The following is a 27416-nucleotide window of genomic DNA, read 5'->3' on the forward strand; positions in this document are numbered from 1 at the left end:
TCGTAGTTCAGGAGATATGATGTCATAAACAATGAGACGCATGAAAAACTGCCACGTCGTGCACGATTTTTAAATTTATTACTTCGTTACTATCAACTCCATTCGCAAAACACTTTGCAGACAGCATCCACATCTCTCTGTCTTGTGGTCTTCAGTCCTGAGACTGGTTTGATGCGGCTCTCCATGCTACTCTATCCTGTGCAAGCTTCTTCATCTCCCAGTACCTACTGCAACCTACATCCTTCTGAATCTGCTTAGTGTATTCATCTCCTGGTCTCCCTATACGATTTTTACCCTCCACGCTGCCCTCCAATACTAAATTGATGATCCCTTGATGCCTCAGAACATGTCCTGCCAACCGATCGCTTCTTCTAGTTAAGTTGTGCCACAAACTTCTCTTCTCCCCAATCCTATTCAATACCTCCTTTACTACTTTAAGTGTCTCATTTCCTAATCTAATTCCCTCAGCATCACCCGACTTAATTCGACTACATTCCATTATCCTCGTTTTGCTTCTGTTGATGTTCGTCTTATACCCTCCTTTCATGACACTGTCCATTCCGTTTAACTGCTCTTCCAGGTCCTGTGCTGCCTCTGACAGAATTACAATGTCATCGGCGTACCTCAAAGTTCTTATTTCTTCTCCAAGGATTTTAATACCTACTCCGAATTTTTCTTTTGTTTCCTTTACTGCTTGCTCAATATACAGATTGAATAATATCGGGGAGAGGCTACAACCCTGTCTCACTCCCTTCCCAACCACTGCTTCCCTTTCGTGCCCCTCGTCTCTTATAACTGCCACCTGGTTTCTGAAAAATTGTAAATAGCCTTTCGCTCCCTGCATTTTACCCCTGCCACCTTCAGAATTTGAAAGAGAGTATTCCAGTCAACATTGTCAAAAGCTTTCTCTAAGTCTACAAATGCTAGAAACGTAGGTTTGCCTATCCTTAATCTAGCTTCTAAGATAAGTCGTAGGGTCAGTATTGCCTCACGTCTTCCAATATTTCTACAGAATCCAAACTGATCTTCCCCGAGGTCAGCTTCTACCAGTTTTTCCATTCGTCTGTAGAGAATACGCGTTAGTATTTTGCATCCGTGACTTATTAAACTGATAGTTCGGTAATTTTGACATCTGTCAGCACCTGATTTCTTTGGGATCGGAATTGTTATATTCTTCTTGAAGTCTGAGGGTATTTCGCCTTTCTCATACATCTTGCTCACCAGATGGTAGAGTTTTGTCAGGACTGGCTCTCCCAAGGCCGTCAGTAGTTCTAATGGAATGTTGTCTACTCCCGGGGCTTTGTTTCGACTCAGGTCTTTCAGTGCTCTGTCAAACTCTTCACGCAGTATCTTATCTCCCATTTCATCTTCATCTACATCCTCTTCCATTTCCATAATATTGTCCTCAAGTACATCGCCCTTGTATAAACCCTCTATATACTCCTTCCACCTTTCTGCTTTCCCTTCTTTGCTTAGAACTGGATTTCCATCTGAGCTCTTGATATTCATACAAGTGGCTCTCTTTCCTCCAAAGTTCTCTTTAATTTTCCTGTAGGCAGTATCTATCTTACCCCTAGTGAGATAACCCTCTACATCCATACATTTGTCCTCTAGCCGTCCCTGCTTAGCCATTTTGCACTTCCTGTCGATCTCGTTTTTGAGACGTTTGTATTTCTTTTTGCCTGCTTTATTTACTGCATTTTTATATTTTCTCCTTTCATCAATTAAATTCAGTATTTCTTCTGTTACCCAAGGATTTCTACTAGCCCTCGTCTTTTTACCTACTAGGTCCTCTGCTGCCTTCACTACTTCATCTCTCCAAGTTACCCATTATTCTTCTACTGTATTTCTTTCCCCCATTCCTGTCAATTGTTCCCTTATGCTCTCCCTGAAACTCTGTACATCCTGTGGTTCTTTCAGTTTATCCAGGTCCCATCTCCTTAAATTCCCACCTTTTTGCAGTTTCTTCAGTTTTAATCTAAAGTTCATAACCAATAGATTGTGATTAGAGTCCGCATCTGCCCCTGGAAATGTCTTACAATTTAAAACCTGGTTCCTAAATCTCTGCCTTACCATTATGTAATCTCTCTGAAACCTGTCAGTATCTCCAGGCTTCGTCCATGTATACAACCTTCTTTTATGATTCTTGAACCAAGTGTTAGCTATGATTAAGTTGTGCTCTGTGCAAAATTCTGTCAGGTGGCTTCCTCTTTCATTTCTTAGCTCCAATCCATATTCACCTACTACGTTTCCTTCTCTCCCCTTTCCTACTACCGAATTCCAGTCACCCATGACTATTAAATTTTCGTCTCCCTTCACTATCTGAATAATTTCTTTTATTTCATCATACATTTCTTCAATGTCTTCGTCATCTGCAGAGCTAGTTGGCATATAAACTTGTACTGTTGTAGTAGGCATGGGCTTCGTGTCTATCTTGGCCACAATAATGCGTTCGCTATGCTGCTTGTAGTAGCTTACCCGCACTCCTATTTTTTTTATTCATTATTAAACCGACTCCTGCATTACCCCTATTTGATTTTGTATTTTATAACCTTGTATTCGCCTGACCGGAAGTCTTGTTCCTCCTGCCACCGAACTTCACTAATTCCCACTATATCTAACTTTAACCTATCCATTTCCCTTTTTAAATTTTCTAACCTACCTGCCCGATTAAGGGACCTGACATTCCACTCTCCGACCCGTAGAACGCCAGTTTTCTTTCTCCTGATAATGATGTCATCCTGAGTAGTCCCCGCCCGGACATCCGAATGGGGGATTATTTTACCTCCGGAATATTTTACCCAAGAGGATTCCATCATCATTTAACCATACAGTAAAGCTGCATGCCCTCGGGAAAAATGACAGCTGTAGTTTTCCTCTTGCTTTCAGCCGTTCGCAGTACCAGCACAGTAAGGCAGTTTTGGTTAGTGTTACAGGGCCAGTTCAGTCAATCATCCAAACTGTTGCCCCTGCAACTACTTAAAAGGCTGCTGCCCCTCTTCAGGAACGACACGTTTGTCTGGCCCCTCAACAGATACTTCCCCGTTGTGGTTGCACCTACGGTAAGGCTTAGCCAACCGAAGTGGCCGTGCGTTTCTAGGCGCTACAGTCTGGAACCGAGCGACCGCTACGGTCGCAGGTTCGAATCCTACCTCGGACATGGATGTGTGAGATGTACTTAGGCTAGTTAGGTTTAATTAGTTCTAAGTTCTAGGCGACTGATGACCTCAGAAGCTACGTCGCATAGTGCTCAGAGCCATTTGTACGGCTGTCTGTATCGTTGAGGCACGCAAGCCTCCCCACCAACGCAAGGTCCATGGTTCATAATGTAGCTAATCTGTGCAGTAATCAAATTCAGCTATCAAGGGCGTTATGGCTCAAAATTTCGCGTGTATAAATTTTATATTGGTTTTTAACTTAGTTTTGGAAGAGCGGCTGGGATTTTCTTTAGCAACCCCCGTTAGATTTTCGTGACTGCGCTGTACATATGTTCTTGAGCCTCATGAAGCGGAACACGTTGGTTTGACGGAAACCACACGCAGTTTGTAGCAATGATTGGTAAAATAATCTTGTACTGTTTACCTCCGCTGCTGCAGTTGATGCTTGTTCCATATACATATGTATGTATTTCGACCGATTTCAACCAAACTTGGTACAAACAAACATTACTGTCAGCCAACAATAGCTGTGGGGATAGGAGATGCCTACCCATCACAGGGGTGTGGGAGAGAAACAATCATAACCCGCGATTCGTGAATTCCTAGACTTTTACTACGCTGGAAAAGAAAGCAACAGCTAAGTCAAAATTTTCTGGTGTCCTAGACTTTATTCACCCAGTATTTGAGAATGAGAGCACTTAGCGACTTTAAACCGACTTTACATATAACTTCAAACTCTTAAGAAATTTTTTCATTCTGCAACTGCTACAAAATGATGAAAGGAAATAAGTTTACCGCTTACCACTTTTCCTCTGTTGATGCAGTGAAAGTACCGCCTGAGACACGGCGTTGTAATTTATCACTTGTTTACTACTAACTATATTCACCATACATTGTGCAAACAGAATGCACATATAGGACGGAATGTGACTACACAATTATATCAGTGTACGACTCGTAGTTCAGGAAAATGTGATGTCATAAACAATGAGACACATGAAAAACTGCCGCATCGTGCATGACGTTTCAATTTATTACTTCGTTACTATTAACTCCAATCGGAAAACACTTTGCACACAGCATCCACATATGACGCTGAATGTACCCACAAAATTATATCATTGTACAACACACATTTCAGGAGATATGACCTCATAAACAATACAATGATCAGAAGGTCAGAGGCTCGTGCTGTGGTCGTGGTCGCACAGTTACGAATAAATAATTGGGCATCGCCGGGTTTCGCTGTTCTTCACAAGAGCAACCGTTCCCCACTTCCCGATGGCACGATACTTTGCTGACAGAACAATGACCACAGAATTTATTAAGAAATCGAACAGCATAAGGAATGAAGAAGGACTGGGATCTGCTGAATGGAATGGACCGTCTAATGGGTACTGTGCATGTACTGAGAGTAAATCGAAGTAAAACGAAAGTAATGCGGGGTAGGAGAGATGAGAACAGTGAAAAACTTAACATCTGGACTGACGGTCACGAGGTAGACGAAGTTAAGGAATTCTGCTATCTACGCAGCAAAATAACAAATGACGGACGGAGCTAGGAGAACATAAGGAGCAGACTAGCACTGGCGAAAAGGGCATTTATGGCTAAGAGGAGTCTGTTAGCTGATCCGTGCGCAATAGCTTCACTGGCAGAGTAGTGACTCTCGTTATCGATGATGGTCCGAGGTTTAGTCTTGCGATCAGAGACGCTGGTCTGAGGGTCTTTGACTTGAAGCGCACGTGGCGTGTCGGTCGCTGTCGAGTCCTTCAAGTGCGGTTCCGCAGTGGTGCTAGGACGCTCCGCGAGGTGGCGGTTCACGCTGCTGCTGGTAGATGGAGAGAGCGAGCGGAGTTGCAGTGAGGGGCGTGTTGACCGCTCTGACAGTGTGGAGCCGGCGTCGTCGCTGACTGCGAGTCCGACGTGAGTGCTGGACTCGAGACTGAGGGACCAATTTGCACTTGTTTTAGCAAACAGCGGTGACCATTTCTTGGTTTGGTTGGTTTGGTGGCTTAAAAGCTGTTTAAGGCCTTAATGAGACCCACAGCATGTGTACAGTAGAAGTACGAGTACAGTTAGGCTGTTACGTACTATTCTATGACCAGATTGCACAACTGAATGTATATGTCAGGAAACAGCTGGTTGGTCTAAGCACTACTGAGCATATATGTTAGCTGGTTGGTTAGGTGATTTGATACTAATAATTTGCCCATGTTGTACTGTTCAAATTTTGTTTTCGCTCGTTAAGAAATGGCTTAACTCCAGTTGGCTGTAATTTAGTATGGCGTACATATTTAAAGAACTATCATGTGCTGTTGTCGTTTAACCGTACTTTACATATTTTGTGCTTTAAAGGGAGTTCCTTTTACTCAGCGATCACACGGATTAGCTGGGGGAACGATCACTGATTTGTTTATAATTCTAGTACGGTTACGTGGGCTGAACCTTTTGCTTCTCATAAACACAGGAGGTGTTGTGAACTAGCTGTTGACATACCGCACTCAGCGCGTGTGGAATACGAGTAGCTGGCTTCAATTGTTTGCACCGCTGTTGATCCGGAACTGTTTCATAAAGCCAAGTGCTGTTGTTTAGATTGATCAAATTGTTACTTCTTACTCGAAGAATCTGGAAATCATTCAAATTGTTGGTTTGTTAAATTGGTGTGAGAAGGAGCAATCATCTTCCGGCTTAATACACAGACGATTAAATTAAAAAAAAAGATTAAATGGGTTTGTGTCGTTTAATGCCAAGGGCTGAAAAATAACACGAATTCTTTACAAACGAATGGAGAAACTGGTAGAAGCCGACCTCGGGGAAGGTCAGTTTGGATTCCGTAGAAGTATTGGAAAACATGAGACAATACAGACCCTACGACCTATCTTAGAAGATAGATTAAGGAAATGCAAACCTACTTTTCTAGCATTTGTAGACTTAGAGAAAGCTTTTGACAATGTTGACTGGAATACTCTCTTTCAAATTCTGAAGGTGGCAGGGGTAAAATACAGGGAGCGAAAGGCTATTTACAATTTTTCAGAAACCAGATGGCAGTTATAAGAGTCGAGGGGCACGAAAGGGAAGCAGTGGTTGGGAAGGGAGTGAGACAGGGTTGTAGCCTCTCCCCGATATTATTCAATCTGTATATTGAGCAAGCAGTAAAGGAAACAAAAGAAAAATTCGGAGTAGGTATTAAAATCCATGGAGAAGAAATAAGAACTTTGAGGTACGCCGATGACATTGTAATTCTGTCAGAGGCAGCACAGGACCTGGAAGAGCAGTTAAACGGAATGGACAGTGTCATGAAAGGAGGGTATAAGACGAACATCAACAGAAGCAAAACGAGGATAATGGAATGTAGTCGAATTAAAACTGGTGATGCTGAGGGAATTAGACTAGGAAATAAGACGCTTAAAGTGGTAAAGGAGTTTTGTTATTTGGGGAGCAAAATAACTGATGATGGTCGAAGTAGAGAGGATATAAAATGTAGACTGGCAATGGCAAGGAAATCGTTTCTGAAGAAGAGAAATTTGTTAACATCCAGTATAGATTTAAGTGTCAGGAAGTCGTTTATGAAAGTATTTGTGTGGAGTGTAACCATGTATGGAAGTGAAACGTGAACGACATATAGTTCAGACAAGAAGAAAATAGAAGCTCTCGAAATGTGGTGCTACAGAAGAATGCTGAAGATTAGATGTGTAGATCATGTAACTAATGAGAAGGTATTGAATAGAATTGGGGAGAAGAGAAATTTGGGGCACAACTTGACTAGAAGAAGGGATCGGTTAGTAGGACACGTTCTGAGGCATCAAGGGATCGCTAGTTTAGTTTGTAGGGCAGCGTGGAGGGTAAAAATCGTAGAGGGAGACCAAGAGATGAATGCACTAAGCAGATTCAGAAGGATGTAGGCTGCAATAGGTACTGGGAGATGAAGAAGCTTGCCGTTTTTTAACATCTTAATTAAGCACTGTCTATGCCTGATGGTGACATATTTAAGTTGCGAGTATCGTAAGTTTGTCTAACCAGATGGGCCACGAAGTGGACTATCGTAAAGAGAAAGGCCAGTAAGTGCACTGAGGAATCTACCATTTGTATAATCAACTCCAATATTGTGTGGCGTAACACCGCCACAAGTTGAGTACTCTTATTTATCCCTTGCTTGTCAATGGATTTGCCAGGATCGTATCTGGATTTGCAAGGATCGTATCTGCTGTTTGACTGATTGTCTTGAGTGATTTCGCAAGTCAGCTGTTAGTGAAACTGTGGTTTTGAATTATTTGTTTTAAGGAGAGAAGTTCATTGTCGCAGATTTCTGAAATTCTTTGTACATACTGTGTATTGTCAGTATTGTTTTCCTGTCAGCAATGAGTTTTGAAATTAATAATATTCTTCAATGTCGGTTATCAAAGTCTGTTTAAAGTTTTCTGAACTGGCCATTTGCGTTCAGTGTTTAATGTTTTGAAGAGTCTAACAATAAATTTGTTCTTAATGTACGTTTGTAAACTGGCTTGGCACCTTACCACTCCCCTCCCGTTCCTACCATTTCACTAGTATCAGACATAACCTGGAAAGAAATTTCTGAGAATATACGTTTGGAGAACAGCACTTAATGGTAGTGAAACATGTACTGTAGGGAAATCGGAGCAGAAGAGAATCGAAACATTTGAGATGTTGCACTGTAAATGGACATTGAAAATAATGTGAACTGATAAGATAAGGGCCGGCCGGTGTGGCCGAGCGGTTATAGGCGCTTCAGTCTGGAACTGCTCGACCGCTACGGTCGCAAGTTCGAATCCTGCCTCGGGCATGGATGTGTGTGATGTCCTTAGGTTAGTTAGGTTTAAGTAGTTCTACGTTCTAAGGGACTGATGACCTCAGATGTAAGTCCCATAGTGCCCAGAGCCATTTGAACCATTTGATAAGATAAGGAATGAGGAGGCTCTTCGCGGAATCGGAGAGGAAAGTAATAGTGGAAAACATTGGCAAGGAGAAGGGACAGGATGATAGGACATCTGTTAGGACATCAGGGACTAGAGGTAGCTGTATGGTAAAAACTGTAGAGGAAGACAGAGATTGTAATACGTCCAGCAAATAATTGAGGGTGTGGGTTGCAAGGGCTACTTTGAGAGGAATTCATGGCAGAGTACAACATACAAGTCATATGAACATTATTTTTAACCTGAATCCTGCTTGTTAAATGATTTTTAAATTTCGAGGAGGTATGTCATTGTTTTAAGAAATGTCCTTTTCAGGTGAGATCAGCGATCTCTGCTTGAGAAATTCTTTAAATAATCAAAAAATTAATTTTCTAATCAGGTGTGGTGAAGTCATGTAGTCTGATTTCGTTGAGGGCTTTCAGATAAATCACAGGGTCAGATATCATTATGTTTTCTTGTCTACTTCACGCGACATTGCAGGATTTACCGTAGAGAGGCACTGCCTACTGTTCATAGCAAGCACAATGCGTCCAACAGGCAAAACTGTACCCCAAATTTATAATACTGCTGAAGTTCAGAACTAAGGTTAAATCCATTTAATCAATTAATAAAAACACGAATGGTCATCTCTTAACTGTTCATCAGTATGTAGAAGAAAAAAATCTGTTCAGGGAAGAGACGTTATGAAGCTACTGACGCAGAAATACTACACAGTACGTCGAGCTCGTCAGTACGACTGAAGCAATATACTACCATCCAGTTTGTAACAGCTCGACGAGATGCATCAGTTGGAATTTATAAACGAGGGGAAGCTATTTATAGTAATGATGGTGACATTATGCGATTCTGGGAGAGCTAATACAACACCGCTGTACTAGAACAATGGATCTGTGTGACAAACAGAGTTCAGTGACCTTTGTCAGGAATCGATGAGTTTTGCAAGAGAAGAGATAACACTTCGTACAGGAAGTTGCAAAGAAACATCTCAGCAATGTTCGAGGGAATAATGCATTGCTACAACAAGAGAACACTTGGACACATACTTCAAGAGACAAAATGGAAGAACTTGGCAGGCTGAAATTTATTGTATTCCATCCGTCATACATTACATTTAATAGCCCTTAAATTTTCTTCTGTTCCTTAAAATTAATTAAGGCACTTGGGGGTATCATTAGAGCTGCAATGAAGAAATCCAGGCAGTGGTGACGACCTGATTGCGAAAGTAGAAGGTGGAGTTCCTTCGTAATGGTTTCAAAGAACTTGTTTATTGTTTGGAAAATTGTATCCAGCTGGGTGGGAGTACGTCATAAAATAGACATTATTAGGCAAATCCCTGTGCTTCGTTTACTCTGTTTACTAACATATTTACACGCAATTACAACATTCATGGAGGCATTAATTATCACTCAACCCTCGGAAGATGATTTAGACCCATCTGTGAAGCGGTCTGTAGTTGTCTCAAAGTATCATCGAAACTGGAAGATAGGAAAACAAGACGTTAAAGAGCACGAACGCCACATACGTTTAAGGCAAAAATCAGCGGTAAGGCAGAAAGTTGCGAAGTTATTGATTTTAAGAACATATGCGTGGTAGGCAGAGAAAGTAATATTTGTAGAAGGAAAGTCTACGAAGCAGTCGAAATAATGAAGAATGGGTACAATTTCAAAAGATCTTCCTCCTTTGTGACTGCCCACTATTAGGAAAGTAAACATCCAACTGCGACGAGAGAGGAACATAAAGTGCTATCAGGAAACTATCGAGGTGGCGTAACAACAATTATATTTAGGCTACTTCCTCTTTTCAAGTATCTGCTTTCGTTGATTACCCAGTGTCGACGGTCCACCAATAGCAACTGGAAGATTTTTAACCAGTAACTCCACTTCCGAAAGAGCTAGGTAAAACAGCATTTTATAAGTAAATGCGACAGTATCTCTACAGTCTTCAGGCGTCCAGTGATATGGGTGAAATCCTGAAGATCACAGAGGAGGGTCGTAACATCGAGCAGTGGAGAAGATTGAAGAGGAATTTTATGGGTAGTGGTGGTGTAAAGTTCCTATGTCACCAAACCTAACTTAAACTAACTTACGCTAAGGACAACACACATACCCATGCCCAAGGGAGGACTCGAGCCTCTCCGATGGGGGGGGGGGGGGGGGGGGGGGCGGCTACCCCGCGCTGCTGGGAACATGACACAACCTAACCATATGAATTAAGAGAAACCAACGACATCAGCGGCATTTGGTCTTGGAAATAAATCCTAAGACGACAATGAACATCTTTACCCGACCGGGATTCCAAACCTGATTTAACGTGACCGCCTTTGCTATCGTGGCCTGCTTCCCATGTGACCAAAATTTCCATCCTACTACACGCTGGTGGGGGCCCTGTCCATTCACCACCTGTAGGCAGCTCGCAGTGATTTCCGCATAAATTCGGACGTGATTTGCATCCGCACTGAAATAATAAGAACCGTCGTGCTCATAGAAATGAGGATATACACATTCATACAAGGGCTATTCGGAAAGTATGGTTCGATCGGTCGCGAAATGGAAACCAATGTGAGAATCAAAAATATTTTATCTGCAGCAGTTAGTTATACATTCCAGATACTTCTCTACGTAGTGAACGCTCCGACTTAGACATTTATCGTGGCATTATACAAACTTTTCAATACCTTGGGCATAGAAGGCAGCCGCCTGTGCTTCCAGCCAATGCTCTTCGCTGGTGTACATTTCGTTGTATGTGCCGGAATCTTGTCTTCATAGCCAGTGGGCTGCATTTTGGGTGATCAAACACTTCGCATCTTCATTGCCTCTGTAGAGTGCAACTGAGAATTGTCATAAGAAATAAAGGCTTGACAGTTACGTTACGTGGACTGCATGAGATCAGGCGAAATCTCGCACCAGGCCCTCACACTTGTGGGAGAGGCTATTTTCTAGGAATCTTTATGTGCTTGCTGTGCGCACAGAACTGAAAAAAGCGACGTGAAACAATCGATAGGCATACTAGAGACATTTCCCGAAACATCTGTGCAAAGCTTCATCGGATTTTCACTAAGATTTCCAATTCGCACCCCACAGGACCTTACTTTTCGAATAGTCCTGTAATACAAGCATTGTGTGGGTGTTCTGTCATACATGTAGTATGTGGATGAAAACACGTATATGACATTGAAAAAAGCGTATTTCCTACGTTGTTGTTGTTGTGGTCTTCAGTCCAGAGACTGGTTTGAAGCAGCTCTCCATGCTACTCTATCCTGTCCAAGGTCTTCATCTCCCAGTACCTACTGCAAACTACATCCTTCTGAATCTGTTTAGTGTATTCGTCTATTGCTCTCTCTCTCTGCGATTCTTACCCTCCAGGCTTCCCTCCAATACTAAATTGGTGATACCTTGATGCCTCATAATATGCTCTACCAACCCATCCCTTCTTCTAGTCAAGTTGTGCCACAAACTTCTCTTCTCCCCAATCCTATTCAATACCTCCTCATTAGTTATATGATCTACACATCTAATCTTCAGCATTCTTCTGTAGCACCACATTTCGAAAGCTTCTATTCTCTTCTTGTCCAAACTGGTTATCGTCCATGTTTCACTTCCATACGTGGCTACGCTCCATACAAATACTTTCAGAAACGACTTCCTGACACTTAAATCTATACTCGATGTTAACAAATTTCTCTTCTTTAGAAACGCTTTCGTTGCCATTGCCAGTCTGCATTTGATATCCTCTCTACTTCGACCATCATCATTGATTTTGCTCCCCAGATAGCAAAACTCCTTTACTACTTTAAGTGTCTCATTTCCTAATCTAATTCCCTCAGCATCACCAGTTTTAATTCGACTACATTCCATTATCCTCGTTTTGCTTTTGTTGATGTTCATCTTATACCCTCCTTTCATGACACTGTCCATTCCATTCAACTGCTCTTCCAAGTCCTTTGCTGCCTCTGACAGAATTACAATGTCATCAGCGAACCTCAAAGTTTTTATTTCTTCTCCATGGATTTTAATACCTATTCCAAATTTTTCTTTTGTTTCCTTCACTGCTTGTTCAATATACAGATTGAATAACATCGGTGACAGGCTACAACCCTGTCTCTCTCCCTTCCCAACCACTGCTCCCCTTTCACGCCCTTCGACTTTTATAACTGCCATCTGGTTTCTGTACAAATTGTAAGTAGCCTTTCGCTCTGTGTATTTACCCCTGCCACCTTCAGAATTTGAAGAGAGTATTCCAGTCAACATTGTCAAAAGCTTTCTCTAAGTCTACAAATGCTAGAAACGTAGGTTTGCCTTTCCTTAATCTAGCTTCTAAGAAAAGTCGTAGGGTCAGTATTGCCTCACGTGTTCCAACATTTCTATGGAATCCAAACTGATCTTCCCCAAGGTCGGCTTCTACCAGTTTTTCCATTCGTCTGTAAAGAATTCGTGTTAGTATTTTGCAAAAGTGGCTTATTAAACTAATAGTTCAGTAATTTTCACATCTGTCAACACCTGCTTTCTTTGGGATTGGAATTATTATATTCTTCTTGATGTCTGACGGTATTTTGCCTGTCTCATACATCTCGCTCACCGGATGGTAGAGTTTTGTTAGGCCTGGCTCTCCCAAGGCTGTCAGTAGTTCTAACGGAATGTTGTCTACTCCCGGGGCCTTGTTTCGACTTAGGTCTTTCAGTGCTCTGTCAAACTCTTCACGCAGTATCGTATCTCCCATTTCATCTTCATCTACATTCTCTTCCATTTCTGTAATATTGTCCTCAAGAACATCGCCCTTGTACAGACCATCTACATAGTCCTTCACCTTTCTGCTTTCCCTTCTTTGCTTAGAACTGGGTTTCCATCTGAGCTCTTGATATTCATGCAAGTGGTTCTCTTATCTCCAAAGGTCTCTTTAATTTTTCTGTAGGCAGTATCTATCTTACCCTAGTGAGATGAGCCTTTACATCCTTACATTTGTCGTCCAGCCATCCCTGCTCAGCCATTTTGCACTTCATGTCGATCTCATTTTTGAGACGTTTGTATTCCTGTTTGCTTGATTCATTTACTGCGTATAGTTTCCGAAATACACTGTACACGATACAAAAAATTGTCTTTGGGAGATGTTCACAAAGTTCCATTTGATTCATGATAAAGCTTTTCATGACAGGCAATTCACGCTAGAAGAAATACGAACACTAACCTGAGATTTTCCGGGACACAATGTGTTCCATTTTTTAGACACCTTCCTAATTTCGGGCAACGTAGGTGTGGTTACGCAGGAAGACCTAATGTTTTTTTGTCGTTTTGAGAGAGGCCATCATCGGATGAAACGGTCGTCGTTAGTGGGTCCCACATTAGGACACCGGGCTCCGCGGCGAGAGCTGCCATTACGTTTTCCGAGACTAATAACTGGTTCGGCTGCGTACTGCCAGCTCCAACTACGACGACAACCTGTTATTGTAGACGTGGAGACATCACACCGGGCGACGTGGTTCTCAGGTGCTGACGTGACGTGACGCTTTATACGAGGCCCTGTGTGGAAGTACCCAGCTGGAAATGGCTCTCGGGAGGACGCGACTTCAACATAATGCTGATATTGACTGGAGGTTTCCAAACAAAGAGATGCTAATATTCTGCCTTTTGGATCTTCCTCGGATTCCTTTCTTAATCTAAGGAAACAGCGTCGAATTAAATCTGAGAGTTGCTGCGGAACAAGATATTATTATTGTAAAAACATTTCATAAATCTTATTGTTTTTATTATTAAATTGTCTGTGGCACATTAAATGTGGGCTAACAGCAAATTATAATTTTTTGAATGGGGAGGAAAGACAGTGAATAACTGCGACTCTGCTCTCCTCCAGAATGGAAACCTGGGTTCGCACTTCGTTGAACGTGATCCATCCCAGATACACATCACATGTTTCTGCCTTAGTACTGAAAATAGTTCTCAAGTATACATTAATCAGCCGCTGCAGATATTGTAAGATGTCAAGAACTATGCCCCTTACATAAAGTCATTAGAGATCACCTAACTCACGTTGAGCGAACAGTAGGGCTGAACAAAATGACTGACAAGGCACAATGCATCTTGTAGAGGGTATAGTCTGGACGGAATTCACAGGACATGAAAACTTTGTGGAAACGAGTCGATTTATTGTACGCTAGTTTACCCCAGGTAAGTATTTTGAGTTGACCGTGGCCGGCTGGGGAACGGTGAAGGGAAGCGACAATAGGCAGCTTAGGGCGGCTCAAGCTCTGGAAAAGCGGTAACGCGACGCGGCCTCCAGCCACCTTAAGATGAGTGACAGCATGGGTGGTTGACCTCGACGCCATGCTGGTGTACCGGGAAACAGACAGAGAACTCGTACGCTTGTTGATAAATGTCCGTTGTCCCGTTTTCTGTTAAACATGCGAGAAAGCCGACCAAAGCTACAGTGGAGAGGTCAACAGAGGTCAAAATATGCGTGTTCGTGACTGTATCAACTTCATACTGAATTGACGAACCGCAGAGTCTGAAGCAAATCAGGTGAAGAGCGACAGAATGAAATACGGCGGCCTCCAATGGGAACATAGGACCAAGGAATTTGAAGTACTCTCCTGGGAGTCAGAATTCCGGAAAATTTGGTGTTTGTGCAGATGCTAACATTGATGGGTGGCCTGGGAGGTTCTAAATAGCAGAAGTTGAGAGGATGGGAAATTTTGTGGGAATTTGTTCACTTCCTAGAGCAGGCATTGGTAGGCGCTGGGAAGCGACGCATAAGGAACACGACTTGCGCTGCAATTGGCGTAAGTGATTTTGCTGGAGGGGAAACCGAGGCGAAGAGTGGACTGGGAGAAGTCCATGTAGCGGTCTTCCATTCCCAGCTTGCCTAGAGTGCGGACGTGGCGTTCTTCACTCAGCTTGCCTGAGAAAGAGTGAGCATCTCTGCAGTTTAGGACTTAGCTAAGGGAACGATTGAGCTTGGAGATAGAAAGTTTTGGTTCAGCTATGTACTGAGCAAGATAGCTAGGAATGAAGAGACGAGCACAGCCTTGCAGCACCACAAGGTCGGCCGACATCTGTGCAACGACACTGTTCCACCACCCGAATTCGGTGATATTGCGCCTGCTAAGGCCACTGATTAATTTGTTGGATCATATCGGCAAAGTTTGCACGAGGGTTTCATGGGCCATGTATTGTAGAATTCTTCTCGCACTTCGCATTACGCCTGAGTCAGTCGATAGGAATTACTTTTTATTTATCGCGATTTAATCCACGCAAACGCAATTTATTACCACTGCCTGTTAGGAGAGTCATGTAATGTGATGACTCAAGGTCATGAGTTAAAATAAATCTGTGCTAATTGACTGCATCTGTTTTCAATCAAGTAGTTGAAATCCCAAGTCACTTCCTTAATTAATTTTATGTTCAACATTTGCATCTGGTGTTCAATAGGTGAATATAACATTAATGTGCACCCCTTTTTATTTAAAAGGGATCAATTCTGAATCAATTAATGTCAACACTGCCACCGCAGTTCAATCAGGAGTTACATGGCATTATTACTTTCTTTGCGTTATCCGATACTACGGCAGTTTTGCACTCTCTGTTGATCTGTTAGTAAATTACCTTGGGTGAACACACGCCAAAACCAGATAAGTGACGGGTGGGGTGTTACAATATAAACAGACACACGACTCCACACAGTCAGTATCGACGAAGTATCCACTCTGCATCCATCCAAGGTCACAGTATCACTATATGTGTGTATCAACAGTGCCTGAGGACAGGATCAGGACTTACCTACCGCTACTCCCATCGGAATCCTACTGGACACACTACTAGATACATCTGTCATCGCTCTCTACAGACTAGATCAGTTTTCATAGACCAGTGCAGGCCAACTTTTAACAACATTGACATGCCTCTTCTTCAAGTTTAGTTAAGTTTATAAAATTGTTTATCAATAAATTTGTGTTAAGTCTAGTTAATTGATGTACTCTGAACTTTCTGCCAAAACCTAGTTGACCCAGTGACGCATTTTTAGCTGATGCCAGCAAGCCACCTCAATGAGAGCAACTACTTTCAAGGGCAGAGATTGTTAGAGATTGTTTGCTGGCCGTATTTATGTTCTAAATGTATTTGGTGACCGTAACAAATTATGTGTGGCGCTGCTACAGGCATCTGTAGATATTTCTCTTGGTGACTGAGGGTAGTGTACTGAACAACATTACATCAGTATTTACTTCACCTGAAGGCTAATAGTTATAGGTATTAGTAGTATTATGAGTTTAGTTGGTTAGTACCTCCAAGTACATGTTTCAAGAGCAGTCCGTTAATGCTTATTTTTCCCTGGGCAGCCGGTCAGATGTTGAGGAATGGGTACATTGACGCAAAGGAATTAGCCTATACAGTTAGGTATAGTCCACTTAGTGGTGCAGTTAAGGCCTTGCAGAAAGCATCAGATGATAAAGTTTGTAAAATGTTTATGGGAAGACTGTTAGACAAAGAGAAAAAACAACTAACATACTAATATATGTACATATTAAGGTATTACATACAACATATCTGCACTTATACGCGTCACAGCCTGTAAATGTGTGTGTGTGTGCGTGTGTGTGTGTGTGTGTGTGTGTGTGTGTGTGTGTGTGTGTGGAGGGGGGAGGGGGCGGGGCTTGAATGGGTGGCACCTTCTGTGTCACAAAATTTACGAGTATGTGGAACAAGGAATTACCTACTTACACCGATAGTCGTCGAGCGCGAAAAGCTGTGTACTGACAGGCATCTATCCGTGAAGATCAAATTCTAACAATTTAAAGAAAGGAATACTATTGGTTTTGACAAATATATTAATATTTCTTAATGTTCTTTGCGTCTGTCGGCCACAGTCTTCTACTTATGGATACTGGAAGTAATACAGCTTTGACGAACGAAATTCCACCTCTTTTCTGAGAACATTTCAGATCTTGTATCGCATTATACCACTTTCACAGACTGACAGATGAGTTAAATTTTGGGAGGTTCTAGTGAACAAATCCCGCCCTGATCGCACATTTTCCTCCGATGCGGGTGCCCTGGGGTGACCGCTTCTTACGACCATCACCACGAATCCCGTACTGATGCGTTTTGTATGGCGATTCCTTAGGATCCCTGAAAGGGAAGTCGCGCGAGGCTCGTGCGCAGTTCGCCATCATCTCTGTGCCGGTGTCACAGAACGCCATACTTCACACAGCAACGTTGAAGGAGACTGATCGTACACAAACACACGTCTACACGTTAACATCAATTCCTATCACTGGAAAACAAAAACAACTGTTTTTTACAAATATATTAATTTTTATTCAAATACGCACATGTTTACCACAGACACTTACACTCATGCTCGTAAATTAAGGATAATTGCAGAATGTGGTGCCACACAACGTGGCACTACACAATACTAGCGCTATATCATAGAAACATAGGGAACTCACACGACACAGATCTATAAGTCCACGGTATTGGTTGAGAAAACCGTCCCGAAACACATGTACTACAAAACGCCACAGTTTCCTGCGCATGCACCCCGACATCAATATGGGATATGATCACCATGCACACGTACGTAGGTACGGAAAGCTGGCTGAAGCCAGAGATAAATTATGCCGAAATTTTTACAAAGGCACAGACGGTGTTTAGAAAGGATAGACTGCATGCAACCGGTGGTGGCGTGTTTGTCGCTGTTAGTAGTAGTTTATCCTGTAGTAAAGTAGAAGTGGATAGTTCCTGTGAATTATTATGGGTGGAGGTTACACTCAACAACCGAGCTAGGTTAATAATTGGCTCCTTTTACCGACCTCCCGACTCAGCAGCATTAGTGGCGGAACAACTGAGAGAGAATCTGGAATACATTTCACATAAATTTTCTCAGCATGTTATAGTCTTAGGTGGAGATTTCAATTTACCAAATATAGACTGGGACACTCAGATATTTAGGAAGGGTGGTAGGGACAGAGCATCAAGTGACATTACACTGAGTGCACTATCCGAAAATTACCTCGAGCAATTAAACAGAGAACCGACTCGTGGAGATAACATCTTGGAGCTACTGATAACAAACAGACCCGAACTTTTCGACTCTGTAAGCGCAGAACAGGGAATCAGTGATCATAAGGCCGTTGCAGCATCCCTGAATATGGAAGTAAATAGGAATATAAAAAAAGGGAGGGAGGTTTATCTGTTTAGCAAGAGTAATAGAAGGCAGCTTTCAGACTACCTAACAGACCAAAACGAAAATTTCTGTTCCGACGCTGACGATGTTGAGTGTTTGTGGAAAAAGTTCAAGGCAATCGTAAAATGCGTTTTAGACAGGTACGTGCCGAGTAAAACTGTGAGGGAAGGGAAAAACCCACCGTGGTTCAACAACAAAGTTAGGAAACTTCTGCGAAAGCAACGATAGCTTCACTGCAAGTTTAAACGCAGCCAAAACCTTTCAGACAAACAAGCTAAACGATGTCAAAGTTAGCGTAAGGTGGGCTATGCGTGAAGCGTTCAGTGAATTCGAAAGTAAAGTTCTATGTACCGACTTGACAGAAAATCCTTTGAAGTTCTGGTCTTACGTTAAGTCAGTAAGTGGCTCAAAACAGCATATCCAGACACTCCGGGATGATGATGGCATTGAAACAGAGGATGAGACGCGTAAAGCTGAAATACTAAACACCTTTTTCCAAAGCTGTTTCACAGAGGAATACCGCACTGCAGTTCCTTCTCTAAATCCTCGCACAAACGTAAAAATGGCTGACAACGAAATAAGTGTCCAAGGAATAGAAAAGCAACTGGAATCACTCAACAGAGGAAAGTCCACTGGACCTGACGGGATACCAATTCGATTCTACACAGAGTACGCGAAAGAACTTGCCCCACTTCTAACAGCCGTGTACAGCAAGTCTCTAGAGGAACGGAGGGTTCCAAATAATTGGAAGAGAGCACAGGTAGTCCCAGTCTTTAAGAAGGGTCGTCGAGCAGATGCGCAAAACTATAGACCTATTTCTCTGACGTCGACCTGTTGTGGAATTTTAGAACATGTTTTTTGCTCACGTATCATATCGTTTCTGGAAACCCAGAATCTAATCTGTAGGAATCAACATGGATTCCGGAAACAGCGATCGTGTGAGACACAACTCGCTTTTTTTCTTCATGAGACCCAGAAAATATTAGATACAGGCTCCCAGGTAGATGCTATTTTCCTTGACTTCTGGAAAGCGTTCGATACAGTCCCGCACTGTCGCCTGATAAACAAAGTAAGAGCCTACGGAATATCAGACCAGCTCTGTGGCTGGATTGAAGAGTTTATAGCAAACAGAACACAGAATGTTGTTCTCAATGGAGAGACGTATACAGAAGTTAAAGTAATCTCTGCATGCCACAGGGGAGTGTTAGGGGACCATTGCTTTTGACAATACGTATAAATGACCTTGTAGATAGTGTCGGAAGTTCCATGTTGCTTTTCGCGGATGATGCTGTAGTATACAGCGAAGTTGCAGCATTAGAAAATTGTAGCGAAATGCAGGAAGATCTGCAGCGGATAGGCACTTGGTGCAGGGAGTGACCCTTAACATAGACAAATGTAATGCATTGCGAATACATAGAAAGAAGGATCCTTTATTGTATGATTATGTGATAGCGGAACAATTACTGGTAGCAGTTACTTCTGTAAAATATCTGGGAGTATGCATGCGGAACGATTTGAAGTGGAATGATCATATAAAATTAATTGTTGGTAAGGCGGGTACCAGGTTGAGATTCATTGGGAGAGTCCTTAGAAAATGTAGTCCATCAACAAAGGAGGTGGCTTACAAAACACTCGTTCGACCTATACTTGAGTATTGCTCATCAGTGTGGGATCCGTACGAGGTCGGGTTGACGGAGGAGATAGAGAAGATACAAAGAAGAGCGGCGCGTTTCGTCACAGGGTTATTTGGTAAGCGTGATAACGTTACGGAGATGTTTAGCAAACTCCAGTGGCAGACTCAGCAAGAGAGGCGCTCTGCATCGCGGTGTAGCTTGCTGTCCAGGTTTCGAGAGGGTGCGTTTCTGGATGAGGTATCGAATATATTGCTTCCCCCTACTTATAGCCCCCGAGGAGATCACGAATGTAAAATTAGAGAGATTCGAGCGCGCACGGAGGTTTTCCGGCAGTCGTTCTTCCAGCGAACCATACGCGACTGGAACCGGAAAGGGAGGTAATGACAGTGGCACGTAAAGTGTCCTCCGCCAAAAACTGTTGGGTGGCTTGCAGAGTATAAATCTAGATGTAGATGTAGATGTATACAGGCCGTACAACGGGTTGGCATACTCTCGATCAGGTGGTCGAGTAGCTGCTGGGGTATAGCCTCCCATTCTTGCACCAGTGCCTGTCGGAGATCCTGAAGTGTCCTAGGGGTTTGAAGATGTGCAGCGATACGTCGACCGAGAGCATCCCAGACGTGCTCGATGGAGAACAGGCAGGCCACTCCTTTCGTCTGGTGTCTTCTGTTTCAAGGCACTTCTTTACGATGGAAGCTCGGTGAGGCCGTGCGTTATCATCTATCAGGAGGAAGGTGGGACCCACTGCACCCCTTAAAAGGTGGACATACTGGTGCAAAATGACGTCCCGACACACCTGACCTATTACGGTTACTCTGACAAAGTCATGCAGTGGTATGCGTGTACCAATCATAATGCCACCCCACACCATCACACCACGACCTTCATACAGGACCCTTTCAAGGACATTAAGGGGGTGGTATCTGGTTCCCGGTACACGCCAGATGAAAACCCGGCGGGAATCACTGTTCAGACTATACCTTGACTCGTCCGTGAACATAACTTGGGACCACTGTTCCAATGACCATGTACTGTCTTCTTTACACCAGGCTTTTCGGGCTCTCCTGTGACCAATGTTCAGTGGAATGCACCTTGCAGGTCTCCGGGCGAATAAATCGTGCCTGTTCAGTCGACTGTAGACTGTGTGACTGGAGACAACTGTTCCAGTGGCTGCGGTAAGGTCCCGAGCAAGGCTACCTGCAGCTCTGTGGCCGTCTGCGGGCACTGATGGTGTGATGACGGTCTTCTTGTGGTGTTGTACGCTGTGGACGTCCCGTACTGTAGCGCCTGGACACGTCTGCTGGAGTCATTGCCATAATCTTGAGATCACACTTTGTGGCAGACGGAGGGCCCGTGCTACGACCTGCTGTGTTTGACCAGCCTCAAGTATTCTACCCCTCATAACGTCGTCAATATGTGTTCTTTGAGCCATTCCCAACAAACAGTCGCCATTAGCACGTTTGATAACGTCTGCACACTTACTCACTGCAGCGTACTCTGACATGCACCAACACACCTCTGCATATGTGGACTGCTGCCACTGTGCGACGACCGCAGGTCAAATGCACCGCATGGTCATACCCCGAGGTGATTTAAACCCGCAAACCGCCCACCAGAGTGTTGTTTCACCATGTATCAGCATTATCCTTAATTTATGAGCATGAGTGTATTTACCACCTACCCTGGGGTACGTGTGCTGCATTGAGCTAGCTGTCCGGGCTCCAGCGGCGAGCGACACTGCAAGCCGTCCAGCATCTGCAGCGTCCTCCGTTTGCCAGAGGCAGCCCTGCGGTCAGTGGCCGAGCGCGTTAGCTGGCGCTGTCTGCCCACGCCTTCAGTCGCCGCAGGTGCTGACGCGTGGGGCGCCTGCAGAATGGCAAGCGAACGTTAAACGTGTCCGGCTCGCGGTCATCGCCAAACTCCTGTTGTCGCTCCAGCATCACTCCTTGTGTGGGCGATGCCTGCGGTGCTGTTAGTCCCAAGAACAAACATACCAAACAGATTTCACTTACACTAGTACCCAGTAAAAATTGCTGCATCAAGCGACAAAGGTCAAGAGCGTCGTACACAACGCTTTAACCAAGTATGGGCCGAGCAAAATTATGAGGCATGAAAAAGATCCATTGAGGATCGAAAGCAAAGAGAGCTGAGCATAGCCATAGCCTCACAGACACACAAAACCTAAACAAAACTCAAATTAGTGAGGAGCGTTCAACGAATTCGAAAGCAAAATTCTGTGCACCGACTTGAGAGATAATATTAAAAAGATTTGGTCCTACGTTAAATCAGTAAACGTACAGAGCTCATCTGTCCTGACATTCTGTGAACATAACTGCACTGCAATAGAGGAAAATACAGAAAAGGCAGAAATACTAAAGTTCTTTTTCCAGAACTGTTTCACATTGGAAAGTGGCACTGTAGTCCTTCCTTTAAACAGACGCACGAATCGTAAAATGGCAGATATCAAAGTGACGTGGACAGAAAAACAACTGATATCACTCAACAGAGGAAAAACTAATGGAGCTAACGGGACACCAGTTCGATACTACATAGAGTTGGTGAAAGAAACTGCCCCTCTTCATGCCGCAGTGTACCATAGCTCTCTAGAGGAGCGAACCGTTGCAGATGTTTGGAAAAATGCACAAATCACTCACGTTTTCAAGAGTGGTAGTCGAACAGACGTACAAAACTGTGGGCCTGAACCTCTGACATCTGTCTGTTGTAGAGTTTAGGAACATTGTTTTAAGCTTGCTTATTATAATATTTCTGGAGACAGAAAATCTCCACTGTAGGAACCTACGTGGGTTCGGAAAACAACGTCATATGAAACCCAGCCTACTCTGTTCGTACGCGAGGCCCAGAAAGCAGTACATAAAGGCGCACAGGTAGATGCTGTGTTCCTTGACTTCCGGAAGGCATTCGATACAGCTCCACAATGCCGCCTAATGAAGAAAATACAACCGTACGGAATAACACACCACGTATGTGGCCGAATAGAAAAGTTTCTAGCACACAGAACACAGCGTGACAGCCTGGACGGGGACAAGTCTTCTGAAGTAAAAGTAACTTCGGTTTGTCCCAAAAAATGTTATAGCACGTCTGCTTTTCGCAGTATATGTAAATGACCTGGTATATAACGTTGGAAGTTCCAAGAGGCTTCTGAAAAATTGTAGCAAAATGCAGGAAGACAGGCTGTGAATCGACGCTTGGTGCACGGAGTGGCATTTGACCATTAACACAAACAAATGTAACAAATTACGAATACAAAGATGGAAAAACCGTTTACTGTATGATTATACGACTTCAGAACAATCGGTGGAATCAGTTACTTACATAAAGTAAGAGAGTGTGCGTAGGGAGCGAAGTGGGACGAGTAATCGTTGGTAAGATGTCGGACTGAAATTGATTGCAAAAGTGCGAAGGAAACGGCATAGGAAGCAGCTTATAAACAATCGTTTCACCAATACCTGAATATTGCTCGTTAGTCTGGGATCCGTGTCAGATAAGACTCATAGAGAAACTAGGGAACATGCACAGAACAGCAACACGTTTCGTTACGAGTTCATTTAGTAAGCACGAAAGTGGCAGTCGCTGCAAGAGGGGCACTCTGCATCACGGAGAGGTCTGCTGTTAAAAGTTCTGAGAGCGTACGTTTCTAGAAGAGTCAACTAATCTATTGCTTCCTCCCACACCTCTCTCACGAGAAGACGCTGAAGATAGAGAGATTCGCGTCCACACAGAGACATGTAAGCACTCGTTCTTCCTATGACTCATAGGCAACGGGAACAGGAAAAGCGGAAGTGACACTGGTACACGAAGGACTCTCCGTGACACCGAGTGTCTTGCGAAGGTTAGGTGTACATGTAGGACGATAGCAAATTAAGGTATTATACTTCTTGTATGTATATAGTGGGAAAGAAAACACGATTAAATTTGTAGGTGAACTGTAGTACACAGGGTGCGAAATTTAGTACACAGAGCCGCCACCTCAGACTGTACAGTGGCCCTAACTCGACAATGCGCCGGGTCGAACTGAGGTTGGGTGGCAAAATGGTTCAAATGGCTCTGAGCACTATGGGACTTAACAGCTGTGGTTATCAGTCCCCTAGAACTTAGAACTACTTAAACCTAACTAACCTAAGGACATCACACACATCCATGCCCGAGGCAGGATTCGAACCTGCGACCGTAGCAGTCGCGCGGTTCCGGACTGCACGCCTAGAAGGTTGGGTGGCACATAAGGGTACGTCATTCCATGGAGTTTCAACTGTATGCTGGATGTGATGTCACGAGTTTTCGTGTATAGTTTGCAGTGTACACGCGTACTGATTCAACGCGATATGGATCCGTGATTTTTTTTGTTTTTTTTTTCAGAAAGGCTACAATACTTAAGGTAACCGACGGGAAGTCATCGAGTAGCAGGAGCGATATGCGGCGTACCCCACGGAAGTTTTACAGTCTCTCTGCTGTTCCTAATCTACATAAATAATTTAGGAAATAATCTGAGCAACCCTCTTAGATTGTTCGCAGATCATGCTGTCATTAACCGTCTAGTAAAGCCATCAGAAGATCAACGTCAATTGCAAAATGACTCAGACACGATACGCGAATTGTGAAAAAAAGTTGTTATTGTCTCTCACTGTGAAGGGATGGGTACAAAAATAAATCCGTTAAATTTCGATCACAAGTTAAATCACACAAATGTTCGACTAAATACCTAGGAATTAAAATTACAAACAATTTCAGTTGTAACAATAGGGAAGTCAAACCAATGACGTTTTAAAGCAAGAAAACTGGCAAGACGCAGCAGGTCTACTGAAATACACATTACGCTTGTTTGTCCTCTGGGACGTAGGATTGACGGTGGACATCGAAAAAGTTTAGAGAAAGGCAGTTCCTTTTATTTATCAGGAAATACGGAAGAGAGTGTCACGGATACGATAAACGAGTTGGTATGAAGGCATTAAACCAAAGGCTTTTCTCGTTAATGATTGCCAGCTCAACTCGTGTATCATATCTGTAATACACTCTTCCCTATTTCGCGACAGTACAAAACGATCTGTCCTTCTTTGAACTTTTCAAATGTTCTCCGTCAGTCCTATCTAATGCGGATACCACATTGCGGAGCAATCTCGAGAAGAGGACGGTCGCCGGCCGCTGTGGCCAAGCGGTTCTAGGCGCTTCAGTCTGGAACCGCGTGAGCGCTACGGTCGCAGGTTCGAATGCTGCCTCGGGCATTGATGTGTGTGATGTCCTTAGGTTAGTTACCTTTAAGCAGTTTTAAGTACTAGGGGACTAATGGTCTCAGATGTTAAGTCCCATAGGGCTAGGAGTCATTTGAACCATTTTTTTGGAGGACGGTCAAGCGTATTGTAGGCACTCTCTTCAGTAGACCTGCTGCGTTTTCTGAGCGTTCTGCCAATAAATCGCAGTCTTATGTCCTCTTTCCCCGGAATATTATCCATGGTATCGTTCCAATTAAATTATTCGTAATTCTAATCCTTAAAAATTTAGTGCAGCTCAAAGTCTTTAGATTTGTGTGATTATCTTGGAACAGAAATTTAAGGGATTCGTTTAGGTACTCAAGTAGATGACTTCACACTTTTTACTGTATGAAGTCACTTAAAATTGTTCACACCGTGCGCGTACCTTACCTAATTCATTTTTGTAATTGGTTTTAATCTTCTGACGACTTTACGAGACGGTAAATGATAACCTCAGCTGCAAACAATCTAAGAAGGATGCTCAGATTGTCTCCTAAATCGTTTTGTGGATTAAGAACAGCAGAGAGCCCATGACACTGTTCCGGCGTAACGTCAAACGCCGGCACGAAGATGAAGAACGCAAGAGCAGAGAAGGCAGTGAGACGACGTCAGCCAACAGCCCGCTGACTAGGGCCACACCACGACAGGAGCGGCCTCTACAAGAAGAGAATATAAGCGCAGCTCCTGCCATCCTCGTCCGGACAACAGAAGATGGACAATGGTAGACCTGGACTAGAGGAGAGCACTAGAAGAGCTGTTACTTGGAGAGGAGGAGGAGGAGGAGATTAGTGTTTAACGACCCGTCGACAACGAGGTCATTAGAGACGGAGCGCAAGCTCGGGTGAGGGAAGGATGGGGAAGGATATCGGCCGTGCCCTTTCAAAGGAACCATCCCGACATTTGCCTGAAGCGATTTAGGGAAATCACGGAAAACCTAAATCAGGATGGCCGGAGACGGGATTGAACCGTCGTCCTCCCGAATGCGAGTCCAGTGTGGCTGTTACTTGTGATCCATATCCATTACCTGCATACACATTCTATATAGAGAAAGACATTGATTAATTGCATGTCGCCAGTAGCTTGCGACACGACACTGTGAATCAACGTTAAGTATTGTCAGTCTACTTTATTGCAATCAAAACCATTAATGTGATTTGCTTGAATTGTTGTCCAGCTATCCGAGAAAGCAACATCCTTTAGGCACCCTATACGAGACGAGTGGGGAGGACCCCAGAAACATTTTTTTAGGAAACGGCGTTTTACTCGATGACCTCCCTTCGGTCACCATGAACTGTGACCTCTCTGACAGGAAACCATGAATCCAGTTGCTCAAGTGAGAGGATACTCCACATACGCACAATTAGATTAGAAGTCGCTTGTGAGAAACGGCCTCAAAAGCTTTCTGAAATCTAGAAGTATGGAATTAATATGAGATGCCCTATCGGCAGCACTCACTACTTCGCGTGAATAATGAGTTAGTTGTTTTTGGTATGAAAGATATTTTCAGAATCTGTGTCGGATATTTGTCCATAAATCGCTTTTCTTCCAAGGCGATTAATAATGTCTGAAAACAGTATATATTGCTAAATCCTATAGCAAATCGACATCAGTGACATGAGTCTGTAATTCTGCGGATTTGCTATTTCCTTCAGTATTCCTGAGACCTGCACAACTTTACAGATTTTAGTTGGGAGAGAGCTGTTGTACGATTGCTAAGTATTGGGTTATTGTGTTAGCATACTCTGAAAGCAACCTAAATGGTATGCAATCTGGACTATAGGCCTTGTTTTTATTAAGTGATTTAATTTGCTCCGCTACACCGACGATATCGAGTTCAACATGATGACAGCTGTTGTCGATTCGAATTTTGGATCATTTAGTTCGTCTTCTTTAGAGAAGTCATTTCGGAAAACCATGTTTAGTAACTCCGTCTCTGTGTAGGTGTAGGGGAGTACACTTGGCGACATGAACTTGCGATGTTTTTAGAAATAAAACAAAACCATTTCTAGTAACGACCATTCAGATACGTCGAGAGATATCTCGCCAACACTCGAGCTCTATTGTAAGTATCATGGATTTCAATGAAAGTGACACAGAACCTGGGGTAACTTGAGCGTGACATTGGCTAGATCTGGCCTACTCTAAGTACGGAGAATATGGTTATTGGTGTTAGGGGGAGGGTGCTACACTAGGCCTGCTGGTGACGGCAATCGGGTCGGAGAGGAGAAATTTTTCTTTGTAAAGTGAATGAACAAC

Source organism: Schistocerca piceifrons, chromosome 7 (genome assembly GCF_021461385.2).
Source record: "Schistocerca piceifrons isolate TAMUIC-IGC-003096 chromosome 7, iqSchPice1.1, whole genome shotgun sequence".
In the NCBI taxonomy this organism is placed as follows: Eukaryota; Metazoa; Arthropoda; class Insecta; order Orthoptera; family Acrididae; genus Schistocerca; species Schistocerca piceifrons.